Source organism: Carcharodon carcharias, chromosome 8, assembly GCF_017639515.1.
Source record: "Carcharodon carcharias isolate sCarCar2 chromosome 8, sCarCar2.pri, whole genome shotgun sequence".
Taxonomy (NCBI): Eukaryota; Metazoa; Chordata; class Chondrichthyes; order Lamniformes; family Lamnidae; genus Carcharodon; species Carcharodon carcharias.
Window position 1 is genome coordinate 76,365,564 of NC_054474.1, and position 22,122 is coordinate 76,387,685.

At 41.3% G+C, this 22,122-nt stretch overlaps 1 protein-coding gene across 2 annotated transcripts in view; it reads right to left on the bottom strand.

Moving 5' to 3' along the window:
- Window positions 1-12,401, bottom strand: part of ctnna1 (catenin (cadherin-associated protein), alpha 1) — a 196,741-nt gene extending 184,340 nt beyond the window's left edge. Inside the window, exon 1 of one of the 2 annotated variants that reach the window (XM_041192980.1) lies at window positions 12,274-12,401. The gene's annotated coding sequence lies outside the window, so the exon portion shown is untranslated. Of the gene's footprint in view, window positions 1-11,960; window positions 12,250-12,273 lie in introns of those variants that run through there. The other variant, XM_041192979.1, reaches the window with a different exon arrangement.
- Window positions 12,402-22,122: the final 9,721 nt, after the last annotated feature.

A 22,122-nucleotide genomic window follows, 5' to 3' on the forward strand; every position in this document is an offset into this window, starting at 1 on the left:
AGAACAATTTTATTTTAACGTTAAAAGATCTCTGAGTATTCCCATACAGAGTATAAGTAATACAGTTCTGACAGCTATATAAAAAATTGAAGGGAAATTAAGCTAAACTGCATCTGTGCACCATCTAGTAATCAATACACTTCATTATAATTTGTTGGGAGTGGCAGCAAGACATCTACTCAACCTCTCAATTAGAAAGCAAGCCAAGCACAGTCAAAGATAGCAACAATACGCACACAGAAAATACCCACGATTAAAAAGAAGAAATTCAGGGATTAAACACTAGGTTATGAAGCAATTACATTCCGTGCACTTTATTTAAACCTCTCAGCCAAAGGGAAGCTACCCGAAATCACCAATCCAAACTAGTCCTCAAAATGGGATGTTATTACAATGAATTTTTTCAGTCATTACACAGTAAAATGATATACCAATGGTTCGAGTTTCCTTCCGCAGTAAAGCTTTTGAAATTACAAAAAGCAACAATTGCAGCTTCCAGTATGCAATGGTAAATGAGGTCTATGTCACGCTGAGCCATTAGGACCAGCAAATCCTAGCTTCAATACCTGGAATGCATTACTTAAGGTGTTTATGGTTATTGCAGCATTGGACATCTGTAACACATATCCACAACCAAAACAGTGTGGCAGCCCCACCTTGATCATTACTCAGTGAGCCCTGCAGGACTAGTGTGCATGAGTGAACATAAGGAGGGGGCATGATCAGGCCACAACAGCTGTCACGAAAGCCAATTACATACTTCTGCCATTCACTACACAGGTTTACAGAGCAAAAATCACCTGGCAAGGTATGGAACATTTTCCCCAAATGGTCCCCGGAGAACTTGGCCTTGGCAGAAAAGGGACAAAAAAAGACAACCCACATTTATCTGACCAAGCCCCTGTTTTCTTGAATTCTGAAAGAGTACTTCAATTTAACCAAGTCCTCATTACAAATTACACCATACAATGCAAGTCACCTGCAAAGCTTTCCAGAAAATTGCTTCCAAAATGGAGGCAAACATATGTCTGGATGGCACTGGATACACAAAGTAAAACATTAGAAAAGCTAACAGGGTCCTTAGAAAGATGGAAAGAGTTCCATACTTCTATTGTGTGTGAAAAAGTGCTTCCTAATTTCACTTCTAAATGACAACTTTAATTCTCTAAAAGGTCTTCAATCTGAAATGTTAACTCTGTTTCTCTCCCCACTAATGCTGCCTGATCTAAGTATTTCAAGATTTTCTATTTTTTATTTCAGATTTCCAACATTCATAGTATTTTGGTTTTGTCTAACTTTATCAGCATAGTTTCCATCTTTCACTGATCTTATCCCCTTTAGTTATATAAAATAGCTTTCTTTGCATAGACAGCCTGGTAAACTGTGTGCTTATCAATTAAAAAGTTTCCATTAAATCAGAATAAGAAAGTTTTCCTTAACAAGGATTTGCTTCATTTCTATAAAAGACTTTGTTTGATATGGAAGAGATTTGATGACCTTCCAATTGCCCATTTAAGTGTACCTTGCTCTGTTCAAAGGTTCTCAATAACCAGAAAAATAAACTGAGAACAATAAATACTAAAAAATATAATCAATTGTAACAAATGATCCCTTCCCTTTGTTGTGCGCAGCCCATCTGTTGCACTGCATGGTCCCTTTAAGAAAGCCATGTGGCTGCACATGTGTGCAACTTAACGGGAATGCTCTTGGGTGCAGCACATATTCAATTGCTGCGTGTTCACACAGCTTAGAGGGACTGTTGATCATAGCGATCAATGGCTGAGAAAAGTCCTTCAGCACATTAATGCTTATCCTTGTAGTAATGTAATTCCCTCAGCAAAGCAACTTAAAAACAAGAAATAGGAGTAGGCCATATGGCCACTAGAGCCTGGTCCACCATTCAATAAAATCATGGCTGATCTTTGACCTCAATTCCACTTTCCCACCTGATCCCCATATCACTTGAATATGCCTGTCTAGCATAATCATAAACAAAATGAATACAGAAAATAAGCTACCTTAAAATAATCCTAACAAGTACAGCCAGAGATCTTAAATTGATTTTTTTTAAATCAAAGAACTTTCAGTATTTCTCTTTTTTACTATTTCAATTTAACCAATTTAAAAATCTGTAACCCTACTAGCCAGGGCTAAAGTAACATTCTTGGTTTACCTTGCCTTTTTCAATTTTTTATTTATACATTCATAACAAAAATGGCAAATAAATTGGTTATAGAAAGGAGCCAGACTGAAATAGCAGATCTTGAGTGAGTATTAAACTAGTTTAGTACCTGTGCCAACAGCAAGACAATCAAAGCTATTCAAAAGGCACACCACCAATAAACAGAGCACGCAAAGAATCAAATATAAAACTTAAATTACTGAACAACTTGGTTTCTTCCACTTTGGAATCAGGTTGTACATGGTGCTACTGATAGTCCCAGTCATTCATTATTTTTCAAAGTTTACATTAGAGAAGAAGATAGTCAAACTACATACAATCATAATGCCTTCCGGTTGATGGAATCTACACAACTTGATGAAGCCACACACATCTATTAGAATTCTGCGAAGGCACGTTAACTGTATGACCATTAAAAGGGGGAGACAGTACTATTATACACGGTATTGAATCTTAATAAAGGAAACTACGAGTTGGCTATGATGGATTGGGAAAGTTTACTTAAAGGGATGATGGTGGTTAGGCAATGGCAAACATTCAAAGAGCGTGTGGGTGAACTGCAACAATCGTTTATTCCTGTCTGGCACAAAAGTAAAACAGGAAAGGTGGCTAAACCATGGCTTTCAAGGGAAATTAGAGACAGTATTAGATCCAAGGAAGAGGCAAACAAATTGGCCAGAAAACAACAACAGATCTGAGGATTGGGAGCAGTTTAGAATTCAGCAAAGGAGGACCAAGGGATTGATTAAGAAGGGGAAAAGAATACGAGAGTAAGCTTGCAAGGAACATAAAAACTGGCTGTAAAAGTTTCTATAGGCATGTGAAGAGAAAAAGGTTGGTGAAGACAAACGTCCCTTAACAGTCAGAAACAGGGGAATTTATAATGGGAAACAAAGAAATGGCTGACCAACTAAATACATACTTTGGTTCTGTCTTTACAAAGGAGGACACAAATAACATACCAGAAATGTTGGGGAATACAGTTTAGTGCGATATTAGTAGGGGAACGGTGTTAGAGAAATTGATGGGATTGAAGGCCGATAAATCCCCAGGGCCTGATAATCTACATCCCAGAATACCTAAGGAAATGGCCCCAGAAATAGTGGATGCATTGGTGGTCATCTTCTAAGATTCTATAAACTCTGAAACAGTTCCTACAGATTGGAGGGTAGCTAACGTAACCCCACTGTTTAAAAAGGGAGGTAGAGAGAAAACAGGAATGATAGACCAGCTGGCCTGATGTCAGTAGTGGGGAAAATTCTAGAGTCCCTTATAAAGGATTTAATAGCTGAGCACTTGGAAAACAGTAACAGAATCTGACAGTCAGCATGGCTTTACAAAAGGGAAATCATGCTTGACAAATCTGCTGGAATTTTTCAAGCATGTAACCAGTAGTTGACGAGGGGGAGCCAGTGGATGTGGTTTATTTGGACTTTCAGAAGTCTTTCGACAAAGCCCCACATAAGAGATTGGCATGTAAAATTAAAGTGCATGGGATTGGGGGTAGTGTATTGAGATGGATAGAAAACTGGTCGGCAGATAGGAAACAAAGAGTAGGAATAAGCAGGTCTCTTTCCGAATGGCAGGCAGTGACTAGCGGGGTAACACGGGGATCGGTGCTGGAACCCTAGCTATTCACAATATATATTAATGATTTAGATGAAGGAACTAAACGTAATATCTCCAAATTTGCAGATAACACAAAGCTGGTTGGGAGGGTGAGCTGTGAGGAGGATACAGAGATGCTTCAGTGTGATTTGGACAAGCTGAGTGAGTGGGCAAATGCATGGCAGATGCAGTATAATGTGGATAAATGTGAGGTTATCCACTTTCGTAGCAAAAACAGGAAGGCAGATTATCTGAATGGCTATAAATTGAGAGAGGGGAATATGCAATGAGGCCCAGGTGTCCTTGTACGCCAATCCCTGAACGTAAACATGCAGGTGCAGCAGGCGGTAAAGAAGGCAAATGGTATGTTGGCCGCGAGAGCATTAGAGTACAGGAGCAGGGATGTCTTGCTGCAATTATACAGGGCCTTGGTGAGACCACACCTGGAATATTGTGTGCAGTTTTGTTCTCCTTATCTGAGGAAGGATGTTCTTGCTATAGAGGGAGTGCAGCGAAGGTTTACCAGACTGATCTCTGGATGGTGGGACTGACAGATGAGGAGAGATTGAATTGGTTAGGATTATATTCGCTGGAGTTCAGAAGAATGAGGGGGGATCTCATAGGAACTATAAAATTCTAACAGGACTGGACAGGGTAGATGCAGGAAGGATGTTTCCGATGGTGGGGATGCGAGAACAAAGGGTCACAGTCTGAGGATACCAGGTAGACCATTTAGGACTGAGATGAGGAGAAATTTCTTCACTCAGAGTGGTGAGCCTGTGGAACTCACTACCACAGAAAGTAGTGAGGCCAAAATATTGCATGTTTTCAAGAAGGAGTTAGATATAGCTCTTGGGGCGAAAGGGATCAAAGGATATGGGGAGAAAGCGGGAGCAGGCTATCGAATTGGATGATCAGCCATGATCATAATGAATGGCGGAGCAGGCTTGAAAGGCCGAATGGCCTACTCCTGCTCCTATTTTCTATGTTTCTATTACAAAGTTCAGTACTGAGGACACACTCCAATAAAAGAGATTTGTAGCAAAAATCACAATATTTGCATCAATAATGATGGTTGTTTAGATGGTTGAAAACTTCTTTAATGTCAATTAGGGAATGTGCCCTAAAAAAATACTATCCACCTATTGTCCAGATGGGAGTGGGTGGATTTCCAGTACAGCAAAAATAATTGAAGAAATCATTTCAAATCCTTCCATGGCCTTGCCCCTTCCAATCTCCATAATCTCCACCAGCCATCCAAACCTTCAAGATCTGTGCTCATCCAATTCTGGCCTCTTTAGCATCCCCATTTTTATCACTCCACCACTGGCAGCCATGCCTTCTGCTGCCTCAGCCCTAAACTCTAAACTGCTCTGTACTGGTCTTTCTTCCTTTAAGATAACAATCCTATGAAACCCCTTGGGACGCTGTATGTAACTTTTTCGAGTACAAACACGTTTCCATCTGTTCCTATTCAGATGAAATTACATTGTTTCATAGTTTGCCATGGTGAGATTTGAACTCTTGATCTTGAGGTTACAAGCCCAGTACCATAACCACTTGGCTATTTAGGCCAAGCCTGGGACATTGTATGTATCCCTACATACTCAAATTGTTGTTGTGGTTGTAGTGGGCAAGCTAAAACCAGCAAAGTTTGTTTTGCAATCAGAACTCTTTCCCTGCCTCCCATCATTCTTCTGTAGAATTGATGGGTTTGGAGGCAATTAAGACTTTCCATTAAGCCACATGCACAGCCCTTCTCCCAAAACTTGCCAAACAATATATCACAGGATTTTGGACTATTTTTCCCTCTGCACAAATTGGATTTTTTTCCAATATTATCATCCTCTCGTTCTTCTCCTAAAGCACTCATGATAGGATCTGATTCTATAGCCAGAAATCTCCAATAGCTTGCCAAAATGTTCATTCATGCAAAAGCCAGCACAGTCAAACCTGAGCATATCCTCAATCATCATCCACTTAGATCAGGGAACAAGGAAAGTATTTGCTGATCGGGAACCTCTGTTCTCTTCCTTTCCAACAGAACCCAATGATAGGTGTTCCATTAGCACCCCAGTTAAGATTTGCTAGTTCAAAGGAACTGAACTTAAGATTCAGATAACTCAAGATATTACAATGCACAAGTGTAACACTCCATGAACAGCATCAATGCAAACAATTCAAAAATAAAACCAAACAACCACCCAATCTTTTCCCAATGATACTCTAAAAGACCAGATTTCAGATATCAAACCAATTATCTGCTGAAAACAAGATTCAAAATAATTGGAGAGGGTAAGAAACTTTGCAGTTAGCATTTTGTTCAATGAGTTTCAACCTTTTTTAAAAAAAAGAAACTTGCATTTAGATAACACCTTTCACAAGCTTTGGACAATTAGAACTTTTTGAAGCATAGTCATTGGACACAGCCAATTTGTACACACCCAAGTCCTACAAATATCAATGAGCAGTTAGTTTGTTTTCATCATGTTGGTTGGAAGATAAATGTTGGCCAGGACACTCAGGAAAACTTTCCTATTTGAATATTTTCATGGGACCTTTTACAAACACTTGAGCAGATGGGACCTTGGTTTAACATCTAATCTGAGACACTTCCACGTCCCATAGTGCAACACTCTACGTAATTCACTGCAGTGTTGGCTTAAATATGTGCTCAAGTCACTGGTGTGGGGCTTGAACCTATAGCTCAAATATGCAAGCACAGAGCCAAGGCTAACACTTAAAAGTACCTTTTGCAATGGAACTATGGAGGTACCCTCAATCCCTAAGAGAAATCAGAATACAATGTTATATAGTCATTTGGTAGTACAGAACTTGAGTACTGCTGATAAAGGAGACATGTTTTTGAAGCATCAGGACAGATAGAAGAATGCCAAATTTCAATGGGAGCAACAATTTTTACTGCATGAGAAAAGGTATTGATTGGTTGGCAAGTTGACTCCAACATGTCGAGTTGTTGCCATGGAGAATGCACCAGGGAACTATTGTTCCCTATGCTTTTGTTTAATTCAAAAACAGTGCAATGCCTGAACTTATTCCTTTTGCCTGCAGGCAACTATTCTTGTGTCTGCCCTGATGAGTGCAAGGTGAAAAGCTTCGACAGCATGTCTCTTTTTCCAGCAATACGATGTTAAGTTCTTTAGTATATAAACTAATTGTATAATATATTGAACTACTAATCTGATCTCTCAAATTATATAGCGATTTGAAAGCAAATATGAGCAAAAACTTCCTGTGAATGTAAGCACTCATTTGTGCTGTACTAATATTGTCATAGGATGAAATCTGCACCCAAACTACTTCTCAATGCTGCAAGGATGCACTTTTATTGCCAAATTCACTTGAGAAGGGAGTCACTCTACAATATAAAGTTGGAAGTATAATAGGCCAAATACTCTTAAGATTTCAAACTGAGATTCAATATGCTAGCATAACCTTGAAATATTGCAATCTCACTTCCATTTGGTAGATCCCCTTCATCAAATATTCCTCTCCACCACATGCTAACATAATAGTTGGATTATCGATTTAAATATTTTCCGAAAAGTGAGAAGGCTTGACAATTGATGTCTGTTTCAAGAAGTTTTATATTTTTGATGATTGAGATATTGGAGTATAACAGAATTAAGTGACATGAGCACAAAAACAAACTGATTAAATTACTCCACCTGGATATGAAATCTTCAAGCGAGACAGGGGAGGGGTAAAAGAGGAGGCATTGTATTATTAATGAGTCAGTTACTGCAGTAAGGAGAGTTGATATCTTGGAGGGGGCATCGAATGAAGCTTTGTGGGTAGAGCTTAGGAATAAAAAAGGGGCAGCCACATTGTTAGGTGCTTATTATACACCCCCAGATAGTCAGCGGGAAATTGAGGAGCAAACATGAGCACAATTTGTGAAGGTGTGTAAAAGTAACAATAGGGTAATTGTATTAGGTGATTTCAACTTTCCCAACATTAATGGGATAGATTTAGTGTTAAGGGCTTGGATGGAGCGGATTTCTTGAAATGTGTACAGGAGGACTTTTTAGGTCAATATGTAAAGGGTCCAACAAGGGAAGGCATAGTGTTGGACCTAATTCTGGGGAATGAAGCCAGACAGGTGGCTGAGGTGGTGGTGGAGGAGCATTTTAGTGACAGCAACCACAACAGTACAATTTAAGCTTGTTATGGACAAAGAAATAGACAAGTTGCATAAAAATGTTTTGGATTGGGGGAGAGTGGATTTTAGTAAAATAAGGCATGATCTGGCCAAGGTAGACTGGGAGCAGCTGTGGGGAGATCTAAAGAGGAGCAGTGGAGGGTGTTCAAAAAGGAAATGGGGAGGGTACAGGCTCAACATGTTCCCTCTAAGGCGATAGGAAAGAGTAACAAGCCCAGAGAACCATGGATGACCAGGGATATTCAGGATAAGATGAGAAGGAAAAGAGAATTTTAGCAGGAACAAGGGGAGCAAATCAGTGGAGGCATTAGTGGGGTACAGAAAGTGCAGGGTGGAGCTTAAGAAAGCAATTAGAAGAGCAAAAAGGGGATATTAGAAAGTTCTGGCTGGTAAAAGTACAGAAAATACCAAGATATTCTATAAGTATATCCAATGGGAAGAGAATAACCAGGCAAAGAATAGGGCCCATTAGGGACCAAGGGGGCAATCTATGGGTGGAGCCAGAGGATATCGGTAGAGTGTTGAACGAATACTTCACATCCGTCTTCACCCAAGAAAATGAGGATGAAGGTATGAAACTCAGGGAGACAAACTTCAAGGTTATTGAGCAAATTGATATTAGGGAGTGACAAGATATTGGAGATGTTGGCAGGCTTAAAAATAGACAAATCTCCAGGTCTGGATGATTTGTGTCGCAGACTGCTGAGGGAGGCAAGGGAGGACATAGCAGGGGCTCTGACCCAAATTTTTAATTCCTCTCTGGCCACGGGGGAGGTGCCAGAGGGCTGGAGAACAGCTAATCCAGTTCCGCTATTTAAAAAGGGTTGTAAAGAGAAGCCAGGAAGTACAGACCAGTGAATCTCACGTCAGTGGTAGGGAAACTACTAGAGAAAATTCTGAAGGAGAGAATCCATCTCCACTTGGAGAGGCAAGGTTTGGTCAGGGATAGTCAGCATGGCTCTGTCAGAGGGAGGTCATGCCTAACAAATTGGATTTATTTTTTTTGAGGTGACCAGGTGTTTAGATGAGGGTAGTGCAGTTGATGTAGTATATATGGATTTCAGCAAAGTCTTTGACAAGGTCCCACATGGGAGACTTATAAAGAAGGCAAGTGCACATGGGATACAGGGTAATTTGATAAGGTAGATTCAAAATTGGCTTAGTTATAGGAGACAGAGGGTGATGACAGAAAGCTGCTTTAGCGACTGGAAGCCAGTGTCCAATGGCGTACCACAGGGATCAACGCAAACTGGAGGAACAGCACCTCATCTTCCCACTAGGCACTTTACAGCCTTCCAGACTGAATATTGAGTTCAACAACTTTAGATCTTGAACTCCCTCCTCCATCCCCTTTCTGTTTCTTCCCCCTTCCTTTTGTTTTTTTCCAATAATTTATATAGATTTTTCTTTTCCCACCTATTTCCGTTATTTTTAAATCTATACCTTTTATGCCCTTTTAGTCTTATTTCACCCCATCCCGACTAGGGTTGTACCTTGCGTGTCCTGCCATCCATTCTTAATTAGCAATTCTTTTAGATAATATCACAACCTTCAACACCTCTCTGTTCTTTTGCCTGTGATATCCCTAAAGTGTTTCCACTGTCCTCTTGTGATTCCCCTGCTGTGACTGAGCTAGTAGAACAGTTGCTTCAGAAGTCCGGTGTCAAGGTAACAAACAAAATGTCCCATTCAATGTGACTTGTTTTGAGTAATTAGCTGGGGATGTTAGCTTGGGAGAGGATGCTGCTTTGGGACTGCCTTTCTTGCTACAAGATTTGGAGGATCTTGCAGAGACACTATTGGTGGTTCTTAAGTATTTATGGTGCCTGCTGAGGATTGAACAAGTCTCCAAAGCATATAGGAGCATGGGGATCATTGCTGCCCCGTAAACTATGACCTTAATCTCAAGTTTAACATCAAATACCCTTTTGCTCAATCAGCCAAAGACTGAGCTACTAGATGCAATAAACTATCCTTCTTCATCCCTCTCAACCTGTCTGAAGTCTGACCATACCAACCTCCTCCAATGCTGCACCCCCACCTAAATGGGGTTGCTCTCATCTGGGTCCATTCTTATCTATCTAATTGTAGTCAGAGTATCACTTATAATAGTTTCTCTTCCATCTCCTACATCACTCATGGTAGCTCCCATGAATCTATCCTTGATGCCCTCTTTCTCATCTACACCCTGCCCTCAGCAGCACCATCCAAAAGCACAGCTCTATCTCACCACCACCATCCAAAAGCACAGCTCTAACTCACCACCAACTACATACATACACACACACAAATTAGTAGGCCATTCAGCTCCAAAAGCCTGCTCCACCATTTCATAAGACCATGGCTGATCTGACTGGCCTCAACTCCACTTTCCTGTCTACCCCTATATCTCTCTAAGCTCTTCCACAGTTGATAAATTATCTGGAATCTAGTATTGGATGAGCAGAAATTTCTCCAAACTAAACAGTGGAAATAATGAAGCCATTGTCTTTGAACCTCACTCCAGACTGTTCCCCAGCTATCAGCTTCATGCCAGACTGACCCCAAAATGAGCATCTCTACATATCCATGCCATCACTAAGATCACCTCTGTAACATCACCTGACTTCATCCTTGCCTCAGCTCATGTGCTGCTAAAACTGGTATACATTCCTTTGATACCTCTGGACTTGACTATTCCAACACACACCTGGATGGTTTCCCACATACTACTCTTTAAACTTGAGATCAGCCAAAGTTCTGCTGCCTGAGACCTGACTCAGAACAAATCCGCTCATTGCACTCCTGTCCTCTCTGGCCTGACGCCCTGGCAGGTAACGTCTCGATTTCAAAATTCTCATCTTTTTTCCTAGTTCCTCCATGGCCTTGCCCATTTCCAATCTCCTGCAGCCCACAATCCTCAGGGATATCTGTGCTCCTCTAATGCTGGCCTCTTGAGTATCCCTGGTTTTAATCCTTCCACCACTAGGTAGTTGTGCATCCAGCAGCCTAGGTTATTAAGTTCTGGAATTCTCTCCCTACCTTTCTTCCTTCAAGATACTTCTATAAACCGACCTCTTTGACCAAGCCTTTGGCCATCTGTCCTCATGTGCCTCAATGTCTAATGCCACTTCTTAACTCTTGTGAAGCATCTTGGCATGTTTTAATGTTAAAAGCGCTGTATAAACATAAGCTGTTGTCAAAATTGGAGAGAAGCACCTTTCAGAAACTCGAACATACTTATGCAGCGTTTTTCAGTTGCATAAACAACCCCACCAACAAGCTACCTAGAAATTCTATAAATACTTTAAAATTATAGTGTACTAGAATTAACAAGTTAACATTTGGGGAAAAATACACAGGCTTCTGGTTTGGCGTCCGAGCTGCAATGATTTTGAAGTGAAAAGTAATGTCATATGTAAAATTCACAAGAGGAGTTTGTGACCTCCACCCGAATTACTTTTGGGGGGGGGGGGGGGGGAGAGAGGGGTGGCGACAAAAGGAGGGGAACAAAACTTTAGGATTCTGTAAATAAAAGGTGTAACAAGTGGGACTATGTGCCCAGACAGAGCAAAGTTTGATGGTTATAAGATGTGTACAGTGCCCGGGGCGTGCTGGGCCCCTGTCCAGAAAACAATCCAGGAAGATGCGCGGCCTAAGATGGGCGGCGGGAAAGCCCAGATGACGGGCGCTCCCTCAGTGATCACTTCTAACATGAACAAGGACCGAAAAATATAACTGCGCGCACACACAAACTAACAAATCTGTGCCTCTAACCGCAACCGCGGAAATCCTGGTTGAGAAACACCAAGTCCACGGGGAGAGTCCGGCATCAAGATCGGGCTCGAGCGGCCATTTAAACTTCGCCAGAGTTCGAAACGGAACTTTCCCAAGGGCCGCCACCACCCCGAAAAACTGAAACCGAGAGTTTTCAATCAGACTCCGTATTTACTAAAAGTTATGTTCGTTTTTATTTAAAAAAAAGTATTTCACTTCCGCCTCACTTACTTGCTGCCAAGCCTTTTTCTTTAATCGGTTCTCCAAACAGTTTGTTTTTAAAGTCCTGTTCCGCTCCTTGCTATTTTTTTCTCTACCCCCTTCGCCTCGCCGCCGCTTTTTTCCTCCTTCCTCCGGTGAAACTGCGATACTTTAAAAACCCCGACTGACTCTGAGCCACCGAAACCAAACCGGCCAGGGAGGGAGGGAGGGGGGGTTTAGGCTGCAAAGCGCTTCCAAGGAAGTAGCCACACCCCCCCTGCGCGGCCCGCACCAGGAGCGACGGTCAAAAATGCTTGAGAAAACAGTAAAACAAAACACACACCCACAAAAATAAAATGTCCCGAATACTGTGGCCGGGATATCCAAAGGCGGAGAGCGCTGTCCGGTGAGAGGGTTGGCCGATGCCGGTGAAGACGTGTATGAGCGGCTGCGGTGGGAGGAGAGCAAGAGTTGGAACTGAAGCTCAGGGCCACACCCAGAGCAGCAGCAAGCTGTTTGTGTGTGTCATGGAGTCAGGTGTGCACCCACAGGGCAAGGAGAAAACATTCACAACCACTCTTCCAACCTTTCCGAAGCTCAACGCTTCTTTTGTTTTTTATTTAAAGTAGGCGGGGGAAGATCAATACACAACAACCCCAGTTCTCCAAATTTCGCCTGTGAAAGTGTTTCATTATATTGCTATACTTAATGCTGCGAGGGGTTTGTTTTTTAACGTTTTAATTTGCCATGGCCGAAATCGCTTCACTAATCAAAAGCGGTCACAGCAAATTGCTCAGCTAATTACGACAGTATCTCCCAACCCACGACAGCAAGCGCGGGAGAACATCACCTGCCAAGTCACACATATTATATTTCAACTCTTTCTTGGACTCGAACGCAAGTTCTGTCGAAGGGTCATGAGGACTCGAAACGTCAACTCTTTTCTTCTCCGCCGATGCTGCCAGACCTGCTGAGTTTTTCCAGGTAATTCTGTTTTTGTTTTGGATTTCCAGCATCCGCAGTTTTTTTGTTTTTAAGTCACACACCCTCCTGACTTGGAAATATGGTGCAATTCTTTCCTCATGACTGTGTCAAAATCCTGAAACTACTTCCCTAACAGCACGCTGCAGCAGGTCACGAAGGAGGTCAACCACCTGCTCCTCGAGGGCAACGCTGGATGGGTGACAAAACAAAAACAAAATTACCTGGAAAAACTCAGCAGGTCTGGCAGCATCGGCGGAGAAGAAAAGAGTTGACGTTTCGAGTCCTCATGACCCTTCGACAGATATGAGGACTCGAAACGTCAACTCTTCTCCGCCGATGCTGCCAGACCTGCTGAGTTTTTCCAGGTAATTTTGTTTTTGTTTTGGATTTCTAGCATCCGCAGTTTTTTGTTTTTATCTCTGGATGGGTGACTATTGCTGGTCGTGCCAGTGACACCTATGCCCACGCACACATTGAAAAAAAAATAACTTATTGCACCACACATTATTGTACAATTAGAGTTTATGCCCATAAAGCCTTACACAAATGTGCATTGGTTCTTTACCAGGCCATCATGACAAGTGTCAAATGCAAGCCATCTGCTTCCTCACAAGGGAGGAAGGGAGAAAAATCATTAACTAGACTCCTCTTGCTCATGCCCTGGAGGCTGTACAGCTCTAATTGACAGAAGCCTACTTTCTTATTTAGTGAACTAAAAAAGATCCGATAGAAGAGGAAAGGAAGTGATTTTACACTTAGGACAAAATTGCCAAATGTACTTCACATTTCCCATTGTTAATGGACCCTATTTTTCATTACCCAGTGTAACTTTTTTTATCTTATGGAATATGGAAAATACATGTACTGTATATTATGCATGATCCTTAAAAAATCAATATTAGTTAGACTAGTTCCCAATAGAATATGTTTAGAGAGGAGCTTGGAGGACCCAGCCAATATGAATACATTTTTAAGACATCTACATTTCTATGATAACCAGTTCCAAAGCCAACCTTCAGTTATAGAGCTGCTATGAATTTCATAAAGGCTTGGTTATATAAAGCTACTTCACAGTTTTTAATATTGCAGTAGTCTATATTGTTACAATTTTAATTTTACCAGGTACTCAAGAAAGATTGCAGGCTGTACCTCAGATTCACAATCATTAACTGAAGTGTGAGGTTTCCCATGCTTGATGGATAAATGCTCTATCTACTGTGGACCATTCAGATCAGAAATGTCTTTTTAAAAAAAACACAAGAGTTTGCCTTTATTTAGAGCCTTATTATTCCCCCCAAAACATTCAAAATGTTTCACCTGCAATGAAGTACTTTGTTTAGACAACGCTGAGCTGGTTGATCTCTGTCAACTGTGAGCTATGTGGACATATGGCCAAGATTGATGCCACACTCACAGATCAATAATTAACTTCCACTTTAATGTCTTTACAATCAACTATGCTAAGAAGAAGCATTCTTTTACTTTTTTAAGTCCCCCACCTCCACTCCTGAAGATACTTGTTGATGCTGGGACATGACTCCAGCTAGTTGTACATGCTATAGGCATTGTCTGTAACTCCCCCAACAGGCATTTCTCTAAATGAGCCATGACAGCAAGAATTGGCAGTGATGATTCAAGGATATGGTGCACCATAGACAAGCCTGATCACAGATGCTGTTTCCAACCACTGCCATAAGTGATAGAAATTGGAATCCTAGTTCATTTTTCTCTTTTTTAATGTAACATAATACGCTTTTCAAGATAATCACACAACATTAAGGGAGGCTAATTGGTCCATTATGCTGATGTCAGTTGTTAGAGCTATCCATTTAGTCCCACTCCCTTATTCTTTCATATGAAGAGCTATTTATAATGAATATTTCAACTTTATGGTATGTTTCCAGATTAAATCTATGAATTGTACACTCCATTGACCAATACCAGCACATTTACACAGTATCACAAACAACATATTAGATGTATTTTATTAGAAACTAAGTGTTGAATAGCATCAGTTTAAAATCAAATAATAAATTTAACAAAATTTACTTTTGTTTTTGTTGTGATTATTTTATTGTCTTTTGGATAATCCTAGCCAAATTTCTGGTTTTAAGAACCAAAGTAACAATTTTTTTTTTTAAGTGTTTTACATTAACATTGTTCGACTGAAATTGCCCATTTCCAGTGGTAGATTTCCTTGCTCAGTGTTTCACTGTTGATAGCACCAGAAATGTGGCTAACCCAAAGTTAGCAGTAATACTGTCATTGTGCTATTTCGGTTCGACTATAATATGCACTGAACAGGAGCTTATTATTGTTTATATTGTTCTTGAGCTACTAGCTCCAAGAGTATAGGTTTTATGTTATGGGCAGCCAAATCAGCTTGAACCTACCTTTTTAGATTAGCGACAGGGAAAAATTATTTTTTGCAGGGACCTCTTAGCTGCCACCAGTCCTACTCATAACATCACTATGCGCGTGCTATTAAACTATCACGGCTAGCTCAGCATATAGATGGAATGTTGGGCCCCATGGTGCAGCCAATTTAGAGGAATACTAACTGCACAATACAAAACTAAATGCAGTAGAATGGATGAGTTAGCTCACTTTTCCGAGAATCCAGGAAGCATTGTAAAAGCAGCTTAGGAAAAATAATAGCAACAGGACATTAGCATCACGTGAAAGTAGAAAAGAAAGGCAGAGCTACAGCTAGCCAAAATGAACACCAAAATAGAACTACTTTCATAGTCCATGAAACCCATGCTGGTGCTGATGGCTGCCAAAAAGCCCAAAGTGAGCTTCCTGGATTCAGTAAAGCCTGGTTTTAAAAAAAATGGATTTCTCAGCTACCAACTTTGCTTGTCCAGCAATTTTTCTTTCTGGCTTCCACTAACTGCACAACATTTATATTCTCGGAGGTGGTAATGCCAACATAGCCCATGCCCAATTATAAAAGTAGTGTTGGTAAATCAGTCTTTGAATGTCCTAAGGGATTTCATTATTTAAGAAGTGAATGAGCTTGAGGCTGAAGGGGCAACCCACAAAAATCCCTAAGTGACAGATTTTGGAGGAGGGCAGGAATGGATGGCATGCCACTGCTGACATTGCTGGCCTGATTTGGCTCAACTCCCAGGCAATCTGAGGATCATTATGTGTTGTATGCAATTATCATTGAACACGTCAACTCCAAGAATAGCAAGGCATAGCATTTACAAAACACTGGCAAATATTGTCCTCTTAGTAATAGCATATTTTAGAATCTACCAAGGCAGTAGGAAAGATTAATTCTGATTACATGAAGTAATATTCAATCTCACATGCTTTAATAGTTTTGGATTGGTGAGCTTTTTATTGATTCAGCTTGTGTGAGCTATTTTGTTCACAAGTGCAAGAAGTTGAAACTTAGAGCTTCATTTGCCAAGTGTGTTTATCTTCTCCCTAGAAGGAATGGCATGCCTGATATTATGTGTCAAATTATCAAAGGAAACAACTATTACTTTAATGGCATGTGATGCTCTTCAGATTGTGTAAAGTCACATTGCTGATATCAATAGTCACATGCCCTGCATCCTCCAAATCGGCTACTTATTGCTTGAACCCACTCTCTGCTGAAAGCTGCTTTGACAAAAGGATAGGTTCTGGTTAGTTACTGAGCACAGTACACAACAGCAGTATTTCCAACAAAAAATGCAACTACCAGTTTCAGGAACTATTAATAACTTAATAGTCCTGAATTTAGAATTAAAACATTAAATTTTGGCATAAACTAATATTTTTTGACATGGTTGAAAGTTGATATGGGAATAAAATATGTGGTGATAGGGAATAGTGAAAATACTAGAGCAAGTTGCTGTTACTTTTACTTTGGAATACGAAGAATAGGAACAGGTGTAGGCTATATGGTCCCTTGAGCTTGCTTTGCCATTCAACAAGATAACAACTGATCCTCTACATCAGCTCTGCTTGTCTGCCCTGTTCCCTTATCCCTTGGTGCCTTCATGTCCAAAAATCTATCAATATCCACCTTGAATATACTCAACAACTGAGCATCCACAGCCCCCTGAGGTAGAAAATTCCAAAAGATTCACAATGATCTAGTGAAGAAATTTCTAATCTCAGTCCTAAATAGCTAACTCCTCATACTAAGGCTATGACCCAAGTTCTATACTCCTCAATCAGGGAAAACAGCCTCTCAGCATCTACCCTGTCAAGCCCCTTAAGAATTATATATATTTCAATGAGTTCACTTCTCATTTTTCTACGCTGCAAAAAATAAGAGTCCATTCTGCGCATCCTACTCAATCTACCATAGGACCACACTTTCATCCTAGGAACTTCCATTGTAGCTCCTTTAAGGCAAGTATATCCTTCCTTCAGTAAGGAGAACAAAACCATACACAGTATTCCTGGTATAGTCTCACCAATCCCTATATAATTACAGCAAGATTTCCTTAGTCTGACTCCAACCTCCCCCTGCAATAAAGGTTAGCATACTATTTGCTTTCCTAATTGCTTACTGTATCTACATGTTAACTTTCTGTTAATTTACAAGGACCCCCAAATCCCTCTGAATCCAAACATTTACTAGCCTCACAAATTTATTCTGCTGTTCTATTCTTCCTACTAAAGTGGGCAATTTCACAGTTCCCCACGTTATACTCCATTTGCCATCTAATGGTTCACTTGCCTATATCCGTTTTTAGCCCCCTTTGCACCTCCTCCTGAGAGGCACACAGTCAATGAGGGGAGACTCAGCCTGAGTGAGACAGAGACTGAGTGAGTATATTTAGGAATTTGGTTCAAAGTAGGAATTCAACTGGTAAATCTTTTTCAAGTTCAGTTTTAGAGTAAGAGTCAGATTCTGACCAAGAACTAGCAGCCTTTAAGTGAGTTAAACAGGCAAATGCCTTAGTGGCATTTAATTGCCAATCACATGAAAGCCCTTGCCTGAATAGGTGTTGATTACTATAGCAGGAAGCTAAGCTGGAGAGTGACTCATCACCGCTCTATATAAGAAAGAGACATTTAAAGTGTACAGTCAGTGAGGGGAGACTTCGACCTGAGTGAGACCGGGGCGGGGCGGGTACTGCAAGAAGTAAAGTATGCTGGGGGGGTAGTTTGGTGAAGGACGGGGAGGAGATGTTTTTTTTTCCCTTCTGCTCTTTTTCAGCCTCCAGTATTAGATTCCCACTTTGGTGCAGCAGAAGGAGCAGGTAAACCAGTAACTGGTATTATTAGTTTCATCATTATTGTAAGTACTGTATTGTTTTATATATATTGTAAAGTTCACTGGCAATGCCGAAAGCTTTGGGGAAATGTAGGCTTTAATAATTAATTAGCAATTACTAATTAATTAACACATATTAGAGATGACAGGGCAGGTGATGCACTGTGATTGCAGGATGTGGGAGCTTCTGGATGCCGGTGTGATCCAGGACAAACACATCTGCAGTAAATGTTTGCAGCTGCAGGAACTTCGGCTCTAAGTTATTGAGCTGGAGGCTGAGCTGCAGACACTGCAGCATATCAGGGAGGGGGAAAGTTAACTGGACACTTTCTTCCAGGAGGCAGTCACACCACTTAGGATAGAGTCTTCTGATTTGGTCAGTGGTCAGGGACAGAAGGGTGTGACAGCAAGTGCGGCAGATAAGGGGACCTAGAAGGCAGGGATGTAGGGGGCTTGGCCCTTGCAATTGTCCAACAGGTTTGAGGTTTTTTCAGCTTGTTTGTATAAAGAGTGGGGGCTGTAGGGTGGATGAGCTAACTGGCCATGGCATGATAATCTTTTTAAATGAAACCAAATGGCCATGGCATGATGGTGAAGGAAGTTACAAGGAATGTAATGGGAGTAGGGGATAGTATAGTCAGAGGCATTGACACCGCTCTCTGCAACAAAGTATGAGTCCAGGCAGCTGTGTCGCCTACCTGGTGCCAGAATTCGGGACATTTGCTGAAGGTTGGAGAGGAACTTGCAGTGGGAGGGGGAGAGAACACACTCATTGTGGTCCATGTTGGTACCAACGACATAAGCAGGACAAAGGATGAGGTTCTTGTTATGTACTGGGTGTCTTGTTTAGCTTGCTGTACTTTGCAAACCAGTGCATTATGGGATCATTTTGTTTGTTAGCTCGGTTGCTGAAGTAAAATAAAATGGAAGTTGTAATGTTCAATCACCTCTATGCCCTCATGCATATTGATTAATCTTTGAAAAGTTATCAACAGTACCAGTATTAAAACATAAATTAGTGATGAGGGCGACAGACCTTTGCGGTAATGCCACTCAAAGCAAAACTAAAAAGTGAAGGAGCTAGTAGAAGGAAATTACTAGTAAAATAATGGAAACAACAGTAAACAAAAAGTAACTGACGAAGAAGAGAAAATAAAAAGGTGGAACATGACTATGCTTACTAGACCTATGGGACATTTCAATGAGACTGTTGAACAGTGGAGCTCCTACACTGAACACTGAGTTTTTTGTCCTTGCAAATGGAATTGAAAATGATAGAAAAGTTGCAACTTTAAGTGTCATGGGAGCTAAAACCTTTGGCTTATTAGAAAGCTTGATGCAGCTTGACATATCATGAGGATATTGTAAAAGTCCTGGAGATGCATTTTCCTTTGAGCCACTTGTCATTGCAGAAAGATTTAGATTTTACAAAAGAAATCAATAAGAGGGGGGAAACAATTGCGCAGTATGTTGCAGTATTTAAAAAGCTCACTGAACATTATGAATTCAATGAAGTACTGAACGATACCCTCCGTGACAGTTGGTCTGTGGCCTTCATAGTGAAGCAATCCAGAAACGTCTCCTGACAGAGACTAACCTCACTTCGTAGCAAGCTATACAGATTGCAGTCTCCATGGAGCTGGCTGCAAAAGAAACACAGCAGTTGAGTGCATCAACTCAAGTGCATAACATGACAGCTAAGTGGGCTCACCAAATAGAAAGCAGACTGGTCACCATCCGTCTGAATGTTGGTGCAGAGACCTTTAATGCCACCAGTGTGGCAAGAAGGGACACATTGAGCATGCCTGTAAAAACAAAGAAGTAGCAGTGAATCAGAAAAGCAAACCAGAGAAAAAGTCTGCAGTGTGGCGTAACAAGAAGAAAAATCTATATGTCATAAAGCAGGACCAGAGTGACCCTGAGTCCAAAGAAGTGCCCCTCCACATCTCGTCAGTGGACAGTGGTTCACAGGGCTACTGGGTAACACTGCTGCTGGAGGGCCAACCAGCGCCTATGGAACTGGATACAGGGGCCGCAGTTTCCCTGGTCCCAGATGCTGTATAAGGAGAAGCTTAAACATCTTTCCTTGATGCCTGCAAAAATCATTCTGAAAACATATATACAGGGGAATCTGTACCTGTGATGGGCAGAACAGGAATTAAAGTGGAACAAAATGGACAGACTGCTAAGTTACCACGGTTTGTGGTGAAAGGCAACTGCCCAGATTTAGTTGGACAGTCATGGCCTGAGAAGATTTGGTTAAACTGTGCAGAAGTACACAGCATTACAAAAGAAGAAACTAGTCTGACAGCTGTTACCAAAAAAAGCCATGCTGTATTTTTTTGAAGGAGATTTGGGAAGCATGAAGGGAATTACTGTAAAATTGAATATCAAAGCTAACTCTCAACCAAAATTTTTGAAGGCGAGAACCATGCCTTATGCCATATGACCAAAAGTCAAAGCTGATCTGGAGCATCTGGTCAAGATAGGAATCTTGGTACCTGTCTCCCATAGCAAATGGGCAACACCCATTATTCCAGTGCTCAAGAAAGATAGTTCATACACATCTGTGGAGATTGAGGTTACCGTTAACCCTGTGTTGTGCGCTGAACAATATCCACTTCCTCATATTGTGGCCTGGCTGGTGGACAGAAATTCAGCAAACTAGATCTATTTCAGGCCTACTTACAAATGCATGTTGATGATAAGTCACAAGAATATTTTAGCATAACAATACACAAGGGACTGTACAGATATTGCTGTTTGCCTTTTGGAATAACATCAGCTCCAGCCTTGTTTCAGAGCACCATGGACCAGATCCTGAGTGGCTTGCCTGGGGTTCAGTGCTACCTTGACAAAATCTTAGGAACGAGCAATACTGATGAGGATCATTTCAAGAACTTGGATGCCACCCTACAAAGGCTAGAGGAGTATGGCCTATGGGTTCACAAAGACAAATGTGAGTTTTTCCAGCCTTTTGTGGAATATTTGGGGCACATCATTGATGCTGTTAGGCTTCACAAAGCACCCTCCAAGGTCTATGCTATTTTGGACGCTCCAGCTCCTCAGAATATAAGTCAGCTTCGCTCGTTCTTAAGGCTGCTGAATTGTTACAGGAGATTTATTCCACAGCTGCCAACTCTGCTAAAATCCCTGCCTGAGCTTCTGTACGAGAACAAAGCCTGAGGATGGACAGAAGCCAGCGATGCTGTGTTCAAGAAGGCTAAAACGGTGCTGACAGATTCTGAGGTACTGACACATTTTGACCCCTCCTTATCTCTACAACTTGCATGTGCTGCATTGCCTTATTGAGTTGGGGCCATTGTTTCACAATGTCCTCAGGTGAGGAGAGGCCCACAGCATTCACTTCAATGACTTTAAGCAAAGCAGAGAGCCAATACACGCAAATCAAACATGAGAAGGAAAAGAGAGGCTTTTAGCAGGTACAAGGGGAGCAAATCAGCGGAGGCATTAGTTGGGTACAGAAAGTGCAGGGTGGAGCTTAAGAAAGCAACTAAGAGAGCAAAGAGGGGATATGAGAAAGCTCCGGTTGGTAAAAGTACGGAAAATCCCAAGATATTCTATAAGTATATCAATGGGAAGAGGATAACGAGAGAAAGAGTAGGGTCCATTAGGGACCAATGGGGCAATCTATGGGTGGAGTCAGAGGACATTGGTAGAGTGTTGAATGAATACTTCACATCCGTCTTCACCCAAGAAAATGAGGATGAAGGTATGGAACTTGGGGAGAGAGACTACGAGGTTCTTGAGCAAATTGATATAGGGAATGACAAGGTATTGGAGGTGTTGGCAGGTTTAATAGTGGACAAATCTCCAGGTCTGGATGATTTGTGTCCCAGGCTGCTGAGGGAGGCAAGGGAGGAGATAGCAGGAGCTCTGACCCAAATTTTTAATTCCTTTCTGGCCATGGGGGAGGTGCCAGAGGGCTGAAGAACAGCTAATGTGGTTCTGCTATTTAAG